Source organism: Pogona vitticeps, chromosome 1 (genome assembly GCF_051106095.1).
Source record: "Pogona vitticeps strain Pit_001003342236 chromosome 1, PviZW2.1, whole genome shotgun sequence".
NCBI classification, from domain to species: Eukaryota; Metazoa; Chordata; class Lepidosauria; order Squamata; family Agamidae; genus Pogona; species Pogona vitticeps.
The window spans coordinates 211273662-211282108 of NC_135783.1; the positions used below are offsets into that span (position 1 = coordinate 211273662).

At 39.3% G+C, this 8447-nt stretch overlaps 1 long non-coding RNA gene across 1 annotated transcript; it reads right to left on the reverse strand.

Annotated features, from left to right (window-relative positions):
• Positions 1 to 3355: 3355 nt before the first annotated feature.
• Positions 3356 to 7730, reverse strand: LOC140702558 (uncharacterized). Its single transcript, XR_013536736.1, has 3 exons — positions 7580 to 7730; positions 6245 to 6339; positions 3356 to 5676 (listed from the first exon to the last, which is right to left on the reverse strand). It is a non-coding gene; the product is annotated as an uncharacterized LOC140702558 (long non-coding RNA).
• Positions 7731 to 8447: the final 717 nt, after the last annotated feature.

Consider the following 8447-nt stretch of genomic DNA (forward strand, 5'->3'; position numbering starts at 1 on the left):
AAGAATCACTCTGGAATTTGAGAGCAAGGCAAAAAAGGAAACTTATTGTTTATTAACTGAAGAAATCCCTTTAGGATTTAGGATACGGCAGGAGGAAAGTTTTCTAAAACACAAGACCCAAGAGTTGGCTTCCATGTCTGCAGACCTGCCTCAGCCTAGCTACGATGACACAGGAAGTGACCTTAAAGATAAAGGGAAGGAGGCCCAAGATTACCAATGTGAATGTAGTTCTAGAAAAGACAAAAAGAGAAAACACACTCTGGCTATCTGTGTGGCAGCAATGGAAGTGCATCATCTGCTATTGAAGAGAATGCATATATTGTGGACCATTTGCACGAACTTGTCTGCTTGCTGAGTTAGGAGTGGACTACTAAGGCTTTTTGACATAAGTTAGACATAACTTATAACTTATAACTTATAAGTTAGCAGTACTATTTTTTTTAAATTCAATCCATACAGTTACCTCTCTATATCTAGAAAGACATCTTCCATTAATGGGGAGAACTGGGATCTCATGGAGTCTTCTTGCTGACGGAGAAGGACATTGTGTGGTTTTTGTTACTATCTTCCATGCTGTTCTGTAGGGTCATCCAACCATTGAGGAGTCACAAGAAGGAGGAATTTCTAACTTTCTCTTTTTTTAAACTCATCCTGGTGCAGGCAGGTTAATAAGGTCATAAACAACAACAACAAAACATCCTGATATGTAGCCATCATTACAGCAGAAGATACATCCCTTATTTCTGTTGTACGTATAGTTCTGTGCATTTCCCTATCAAATCAGGTATAACAGTTGTGTTGCTTATTAAGTTGCCGTTTTGGGGACAATCCAGTCAAATCTGAGCACTGCTCGAACAAAGTCAAATATAAATTAAACTGACTGCATTGTACCCATTGTTATTTCCTTTCTCTGTCAAAAAAATAGATAGTTACACACTTGGTCGTCCATTTAGTATCGTCTTATAGTATGTAGACAACTCCATAAATAAGCATGGGGATTCATTAAATAGTTTGAAATGTCTTTCCTAACAAGGCTCTTTCAGCCATCGACCTGTCAAACCTGTGATACCCATCTGCATAAATCAGTGCTTACTTATTGCAACTTTTCTCTGATAGGTTGTATTCTGATACGCCTCTAAGGCAAGATCATGTTTCACATACTTTATTAAGCCTTTACTCAGTTATAGAATTGCAGAGGCCACAGAGTGATATCTGTATTACTATTTGGAGATCTGTCTCTCTGTTTATCTACCTAATTACTGTAGGCATCACACTATGAGCATCAGTTCTTTCTCTTGCTTTTTTTTTATCTGAAAGGCTGGGTCATTAAAGCTATATTTTTAGTCCTTCTGAATTTATTTTAAAATTTTGTCAGCATGTAGTTTACTGTCATAGAGAATACTCCAAATATTTTATCCCTATTAGGTGCCTTTATTGTCAACTTTTTCTAATGATCAATAATAACTTGTTCATTGAACAAATCCAAATGACCATTAAGATGTGGATCGATATAACTTCTATCTCAACAAAAGGCAGAAGTGAATAATGTTCATCCCTTATTATAATGCTGCACTTTCAAGCTGGTATTCTAGTATTATTTCTATATTATTTCTATAGAGAGCCGTTTCAGTGTTAAAAATACACACTTCATTATTGAGGTAGAACTAACACAGGATCTTAAACACCCTCGCTGGGTGTTTTTAAAAAACAGTTAAAAACTTGGCTATTTAAGCAGGCCTTCCCTCCAGTCAGCTAAGTTTTTTATTTTTTCTTTCTCCCTTCATATTCCACTCTGCTAACTTTTAATCCAATTGTATTAATATTTTAATTGTATTTTATGATTATCTATATTTTATATTGTCCATTTTATGTTGTAAGCCGCCCCGAGTAGACATCGTCTAGATCGATCAATCAATCAATCAATCAATCAATCAATCAATCAATCAATCAATCAATCAATCAATCAATCAATCAATCAATCAGTTAATTAAGTAATTAATTAATTTTGTCGAATGCAATGCTGTCAGTGCCTGTTGTGACAGCTGCCCAGAGTAGACTTCGGTCTAGATGGGCAGGATATACATTTAATAAATAAATAAATAAAGTTCTATATCCTTCTTCTGGCTACCCCCAGGCTCCAACTCCATTAGTGTTTAATAATAGCAATTGCATGCCAGCAAGGTCAATTCTGACTTAGGTAAAAGGTAAAGGTTCCCCTTGACAATTTGTCCAGTTGTGTCCGACTCTAGGGGGCAGTGCTCATCTCCGTTTCCAACCTATAGAGCTAACGTTTGTCCGAAGACAATCTTCCGTGGTCACGTGGCCAGCACGACTAGAGACAGAATGTCGTTACCTTCCCACCAAGGTGGCACCTATTTATCTACTCACATTTTGCATTTTGCATGCTTTTGAACCGCTAGGTTGGCGGGAGCTGGGACAATTCTGACTTACGGTGGCCTTTTTCAGGGTTTTCCAGGTAGAGAATACTCAGAAGCAGTTTAACATTCCCTTCTTCTGCGGGACACCTGGAACTCTGCAGCTTGCCCGAGCCTGGCTCTACTCATAGAAGGCACAGTGGGGGAATCGAACTCCCAGTCTCTGGCTCAGCATCCAGATATCTAAACCACTGAGCTACACAGCCAGCTCCATTAGTATTTACTCCAGAACAAAATAAAGAGGCTCTACCTGGTTCAATTATGCTTTGATTTTACGTGCTTTGATAGAGATAAACAGGATTCTTAAACTACACAATGCGTTGCGACTCCAAGTACATTTGGAAGGATGAGTTGTACTGGTGACATTCTGTCTCCTAATTTCACACTTCATGCTTATTATCGATTATTTCCTTCAGCTTTATTAAGGCTCCAGCAAAGCAACTCTCTTACGTGCTAACAGAATGGCAGAGCTTATAAGAAGGGCAGATACCATTATGAATTTAGTTCAATAAAACTTTAATAAAAGTTTACAGTACAGACTGGATAACTGAAGCACTGTATTATTATCCAATTAATAATTTGATGTGGTGGCGCTGTGGGCTAAACCGCAGAAGTCTGTGCTGCAGCGTCAGAAGACCAAGCAGTTGTAAGATCGAATCCACGCGACAGAGTGAGCACCTGTCGCTTGTCCCAGCTCCCGCCAACCTAGCGGTTCGAAAGCATGCAAATGCGAGTAGATAAATAGGTACCATCTCGGTGGGAAGGTAAACAGCGTTCCGTGTCTAAATCACACTGGCCATGTGACCATGGAAAGATTGTCTTCGGACAAACGCTGGCTCTATGGCTTGAAGAGCGGGATGAGCGCCGCCCCCTAGGGTCGGACACGACTGGACAAAAATTGTCAAGGGGAACCTTTAATAATATGACGTTAAATGCAGACTCATTAAATGAAGAGAAGTTTTGCAGTTGTCTTCAGTGGGATGTACATAAATTATATCTATATAGCTACATATTTATATGTCTATATGTCTATATATTTGCCACACTACTTTTACCCACTTTTCACTCCTATGGATATATAGTTCATCCTTTATTAAGGTTGAGTTGCATTGATGGACACACAGGTGGCTAATGCTAGTTAATATAAGCTTGAGAGATGCAGGAGCCAATTAGCTGTTCTTGGGCTTGTTAGACTGTCAAGATGTTACATCCTTGCTTTCTCACTTCTCTCTTTTCTTTGTGCATCTCTGATTCTTTTTTTGCTTCAAATTCTTTAGCCCCTCATTTGACAGTGTTTTACCAGATGTTTCGGATTTGAACGAGAGCTTCCCAATTGACAGGGTCAATATTACATTCTTTCAACTTTGTCTTCAATGTATCCTTGAATCACTTCTTTTGTCCACCACACAATTGAACACCTGCAACAAGCAATCCATAGAAAATACATTCCAGGAGATGGTTGCCTGACATCTTGATGAGATATGGTCAAGCCCACTGAAGTTGTCCTTTTTTCAAGATTATAAAAATGCTTGTCCTCTGTGTTTGCTCCAGGACTTTAGTGTCATGGACTTTATCCTGCCATTTGATGTTCTTTGCTCATATCAAAGTTTCACCAGTGCCAGGTAGTAAACCTCCGCAAAAGAAAAGAAAAGAATGGTTGTTTTTATCAGCGTGCGAAGAACCTAATGAAAACGACATGTTACAGACATTGGACAAAACTTGTCTTCCAAGGACCAATGGACAGCCTGTCAGCTTTCAGTTAAACTCATCCTCTAACGCAGCCAGATGTGTCTGTTTTCACAAAATTGTGTCATAATAGTTAATCATTTCTTAGCTATATACTGTACTGCTCTCCTCACCCCACCCCCAGTCCTAAACATTTAAATACACAGGTATGTCTCCTCAAAAAATCTGGTAAAGCTTCACCCTTGTAGCAGTTCGTTCCAGCAGTTGTTCACACAAAGTCATCAATGGGTCTTATCTAAGCCTTCTATTCTTTAATCCTCTGGAAAAATAGAATTACATTTTCCATCATTTTCCCTTGGGAAAATTTATCCATTGCAATCGGTTGCTAACAACACTTCCATCACTTTATTTGTCTTCATAGAGACAAACGAATGTGAATGAATTTTAAACACAAAAGCAGCTGTATGTAACATAATAACAACAAAACCTGTTCACTTCTGTGGTTGGCAAATTTGGTCCATAAGCAGACAGAGATTCCCCTCAAAACTGCCACCTGATTCCTGTGATTATTCATCGTTTGTTACTGTTTATGTGGTGAGGCCTGCAAACAGATTTTGCAACATGGAGTACCTCTGTTCTCCATTCCAACAAAACAACCACCCTCCTCGTTCTGTCTCCTGCCTGCTTTGTCCTCATTCACCTCTTTTGGAGGTTTCATTCTCCTTTAAGGGTTCTCCCACTAAATGTTTGTGATTCTCTAACAGTTGAGGTGTCTGCCAATATTTGTCTCTTACTGAGTATGTGGTGATGATCTGAAGACATAAGCAATGACATTCAGAACCTGAACACAGGAAATAGAAGAAATGATATCCCACATCTCTTATCTGGAGATCACCCAGTTATCAGGGTGAAAAAATGATTTTCAAGGTTGGTAGCTGAGAAGAGGAGGAGGAGGAGGAGAAGGAAGAGGAAGAGGACAATAATGAGAACTCCAGCTCAACCATGCAGTCAGACATGTAGAACTGCTAGATAGCTCAGTGGCTTAGGTCTCTGGCAATGGAGCCAAAGGTTGGGAGTTCAATTCCCCACTGTGCCTCCTTTAGAGGGGCTGGACTCAATGATCCATAGGGTCCCTGCCTGCTTTGCAGTTCAAAGATGATGATGATGATGATGATGATGATGATGATGATGATGATGATGATGATTCAAAAACACCAGGCACAGTCAAGATTATAAAAAGCATTGACTGGTATTATATAACAGATACAAGTTTTAACCAAAAACTTAAGTATTTGTTAAATACCACTGAAGTGTGTTTCATCCAGAAATGAGACGTTTCAATTGCCAGGTCTCTGTACTTTGTTAGTTTTTCCAATTCTTTATTCTCAGCTCTGGCATCCCCTGGAATTGCAATGTCAATGATCCAGACATTTCTTTGTTCTATTACTGCTGAGTCTGGTGTGTTATGTTCAAGGTGTCTATCAGACTGAATACGGGTGATGGTGATGATCATGATGATTTAGCGAACTCAGTACAGAACCTGAGTAGACATGGTCTAGAGGGGTGGGGTAAAAATCAAATCAAATCAAATCAAATCAAATAAATAAATAAATAAATAAATAAACAAACAAACAAACAAACAAACAAACAAACTTGGGAAAAAATCACTTTTTTGAGTACAGTTCCCAGAATCTCCCCGCCAAGGGGATGCTGGGAGTTGTCGTCAAAAACAACAGTTTCAAGCTCAGACTAAAAGATCATTCCCTCTTAGTAAATGGATTACTCTTAACATAGCTATTAACATTTTAAAACTTAAATCTGACCCTGGGGCAGGTTGCCGCCCTTGGGGTGGTATATTTGCAATATGGCTGATAAGCAGCAGAAGAGAACGATGCCCCGGCCTTGTCATCAGCCGAAGATCCCTCCATTCGGCCTCCTATGTCGTGTCCATTAAGGAGTGATGAAAGTTCCCCAAGCGGCCAGGCAGGCACTTCATTCATGGATGAGCACAGAATCTAGTGGAGGGGCCCACAGCGTAGCATAATGACACATCCAGGTGTAAAAATGTCTTGCCTCTGTTACAATATGTTTAAGACTAATTTTGAAAACAAAACCCAACTCACGGTGCCTGTTGTTAATTTTCCAGAGTTGGCCACTAGAGGGCATCTGATCTTCTTCTGTGGACTGTAACTCACCGGTGGCGATTATTTTCATGAGCCTGGCAGGAAAGTAAAAATATAAGGAGGTCACGATGATTTGTGAGAGGTATAAATGGCCCTCAGGCTACTGCAAATGACAAAAGGTGCACCACTGTTTCTTGCTGTGTTTATTTCAGGGATCAAAATCCGACATGCAAAGCTGAATAGATGAAGAACTATGAACTATTTGCTAAGTGGGCTGGTTCAACCTTCGGCACTTCTCTGCAGGTCAAATTGAGTAAACCACTCTCAGACAAATGTTATGATTGTGTATATTTGATATAGCACTGAAATCCCCTCTGAACTCTTTCAAGTAAAAGCAAGCACACAAACATTAGAAAACGGCAGAAGTAAAGGTATGCAGAGGTGTGTGTGAGAGAGTGTGCAAGAGAGAGAGGGAGAGAGAAAGAAAGAGAGAGAGAGAATACGGCCATTAATTACTCTGTAATGAAGGCATTAAACAAAGTAAAAAATTAAAAATTATTACCACCCTTAATTAAACTGCTTTAGAAGTAGCATACATTTCCATGATAAACTTTTTCTCAGGCTGAAGTTCATAAAATCAGTGTCAACATTTTGAACCAATCCCTTCACATGACAAACAGGATCAAGAAAGCAACCATCAGACAGTTACATTATAACTATGGTATTAAACAAAATAAACCTGTTTGCCAAATAAAACTGAATCAGAAGGTTTTCTACTTCACTGGGTGGTTTCACTGGATGGTTTTTAAAGGATGGTTGCTCAACTATCTGTTAATTGTGAACTTTAGCGGGGAATGGGGTTGGATGGGCGTTGTGGGTGGTCCCTTCTATCTGTACTTCCTGGGATTTCTGATTGTGTGAACATTTTTCTTCGTATTCCACAGGTGAAAAGAGTAGTGAGCTGTCCTGCCAGAACAAATATCCCAGTCGTTCAATTTGGAGGAAGTACAAAGGTGAGGAACAACACACTTTCTAACATATGGAGAACTTTTCAAACTTCTGAGGTTCAAAAAGTTACTTTTTTGGACCATAAAACCTCCCAGAATCCTCCAGACAATGTGCTGTAAAAATGTGATTTAAAAAAAAATGATTATTTCAAGCTCTGCTATTATTTGGATTGGATTGGAATTCCCTCCAATCTTAAAAAAGAGAGAGAACCTGCATATTTCATTCAGATGCTGAAAAGCATGTCATTCTAACATTTACAGATAGTTTTGCCTCCATCAAAATAGTAGGGTAGTTACAAATTGTGTAGTTGAGAACCCTAATGTTTACCTCAGGAACAAATTCACTGTGTGGCCTTAGGCAAGCTGTCTTTTTGGTCTCAGGTCCCATCCGCAGTGGATGCATCAACTTCATGGCTGTAGAAAGGAGCACTTCTGTAAGTGATATAGTTTAAACTCCAGAAAACATTGGTAAAGTGACAAGGGACACAACTGGAAAACTTCTGCAGGTGCCAAAGACTGCAGTGTTGACACTATGGCTACCTTTAAAAACAGAGAAGTGTTTAAAATATGGATTTACAGCAGGTTCCTTGGACTTAGAGAGGTACTAAAGGAAATCGGGAAATACATAAAATGTGGAAGGCTAGCATATTTTAGTCACATAACGAGAAACAAAAAGTATACACTGTTACAGCTGATCATTCAAGGTGAAATAAATGGCGTAAGAAGATCAGGGAACAGAATATATTGGCTGAAGAACTTTGAAACTGGTTTGGGTGCTGCTACTTCAATATAAAAAATTGGCAATATGGCAACCAGGAAATAGACCCCTGTCGGTAAATGAAAATTATGTGCAGTCAAGTCCAAACTGACTTCTAGCGACCCCAGTTGGACTTCCAAGGTGAGATACATAAGGAGTGTTTTACCATTTCAATTCCTCCAGTGAGTTTCTATGGCTCAGTGGACATTTGAACCTTGGTTTTTAGAGTCCTGGTCCGTCACTCAATCCACTACATCTCACTGGATAAAGAGGAACTTTGGCTTTCTTCATTCATACCTTCTATCCCTTATTCCTTTAAGGAGTTTGAGATTGGTCAGTTTCAGCTCATGGGCCAAATGGAATCTGCCATGAATAGCAATTTCTAAAATTTATTTGAAAAAGGACGATGAACAAACAGTGCAGTTCTCTTCACAACTGT